At 36.8% G+C, this 1,917-nt stretch overlaps 1 long non-coding RNA gene across 1 annotated transcript; it reads left to right on the top strand.

The window, feature by feature from the left end:
* Nucleotides 1-407: 407 nt before the first annotated feature.
* LOC109197897 (uncharacterized) lies at nt 408-1,399 on the top strand. The gene is made up of 3 exons (XR_002058916.2): nt 408-464; nt 645-781; nt 859-1,399. It is a non-coding gene; the product is annotated as an uncharacterized LOC109197897 (long non-coding RNA).
* Nucleotides 1,400-1,917: the final 518 nt, after the last annotated feature.

Raw genomic sequence — 1,917 nt, 5'->3', positions numbered from 1 at the left:
TGACACCCCATACCAGCATTACATAGACACTTGGGGGCTGAGATGGGTGGGTGGGGAGGGTGGGTTGGTGGTGTTAAAAGCACTTTATGTTTTGTAGATGTATTTTTCAGACAGGGCACACACAGTCCTGTCTCCTTTGTGGGAAAACCTTCGAACTTCACCATCCTCAGCTGAAACAACAACATCTTAACACCATCTTCATGAACTGCTGAGCCAAACCTGATCCATCAGTGCTGGACTGCACAGATAACTACATGCCACAAGGAGACTGCTGTGTTATGAACTGCCATACCAGTGTGTCTTCAGTGGAGAAGATGACACACCCATCACCTGACCTCCTGCCTGATCTGGAGACCATCACCATGCTGCCACACTACACACCTCTGAGACCATCAATGATGACTCATACTGAGGAAACTGTATTTCCTGTCAGAGATGCTCAGTGATCCTCAGAGCAGAGAGAGGTATGATTCTTTATCTTTGATTAAAAAATGTCAGTGCTTTAATTCATTTAATTAATTTAAATCCTGTTTATTGCATAAAGAATTACACACTCAAATGATTATACTTGTTACACTTTTTGAGTTTTAATTCACATTATGGATTACAAATCTATGCTTTTTCTACTCTGTCTCTCTGTGCAGGTATTGCTGTCTTCTGAGTTCTTCACTGTCCCAACTGAAACATTCAAACCTCATTGCAGAGCTCATGTCTTTCCTCACCATCATGTGAGTGTGAGATTGCTCTGGATTCTGGTTATGTGGCCTGCAGCACCTATAAGGTATTTCAACATTGTTCATTTTATAACTTATTTCTAGTTAACACAAATAAAATGTTCCTTTTTCTGTATTTTTTTAGAACAAGCTCGTACAGTGTGCCTGCATTCCAGCTTCTTAGACTCTACGCAAGTGGACAGAGTATCAGTGCTTGGCCACCCTTACAGACACCGACTTCTGTCAACTCACTGCTACTGATCAGGCACCTCACTCCAGGAAGACAGAGGGCTGCAAGCCTGTTATCGTTTCCAGTGTGGCTTTGTATTCTTGGGGTAGCATCAGATTTTTCCCACAAATATTCAAAGGTAACACTTATTTTAAGCTTAGTTATTAAATCAAAAGTCTTCCCTTGTGTTAATTGTTTTATTTTTTCTTTTACATTTATATGCAGTTATCAGATGTGGTGGAGCTTTGTTAACTGTGTGGAAAACATCTGTTTGTGATGATATTTACAATGAGGTTTTAAGGTGACAGTTTCCAAGTGATTTCAATCATTTGACTAAGCAAAAACATGTTTGCAATTAACATATTTTTTTCAGTTTTGTCTTTTGGATTTAACATTCCTCTGTGACAGGAAATACTAAACTGGTCCAAGTAACCAGCATATCATTGGTCAAAGACAAAAAAGGACCACATGTCACGCTAGCAATGAATTTTTGACTGTGTTTGTGTCACCAGATTTAACAAACAATATCAGACATATGAAACTGAACTCTGGATTAATGTCTAGATGTTTTTTGTGTTTTTTTTTTTTATTGTTGAATAATTATTTTGTAGGACAAACCCAATTTATTTACCCAAACAAGTTACATTGTTTGGGTAAATAGTGGATTAATATATCTAAGTCTATAAGTATAGCAAGCTGAATTCATACAAACACACAGCTCTAAATCTTGAATTGTAGGATGTACAAAAATGATCATGTGATTATTATGGACATTTAAATAACTATATCTATTGAACCATTACACATATTCTTTATAGAAATTACACAATCTCAAAATGTGAAAAAAGAAAATGTTTAAGAGAATAAATAATGTGTGTTTGTATGAATCCTGCCTCAGTATGGGGTGTCAGTAACTACATTAGTATAGAGTAGGTCTAACAGTGGTTTTCCACATCTGCTCTAATATATATAGAT

Source organism: Oreochromis niloticus, unplaced genomic scaffold (assembly GCF_001858045.2).
Source record: "Oreochromis niloticus isolate F11D_XX unplaced genomic scaffold, O_niloticus_UMD_NMBU tig00007362_pilon, whole genome shotgun sequence".
Classification (NCBI taxonomy): Eukaryota; Metazoa; Chordata; class Actinopteri; order Cichliformes; family Cichlidae; genus Oreochromis; species Oreochromis niloticus.
Note: the sequence above shows the minus strand (reverse complement) of the source record. Positions and strands in the feature narration are given on the sequence as shown.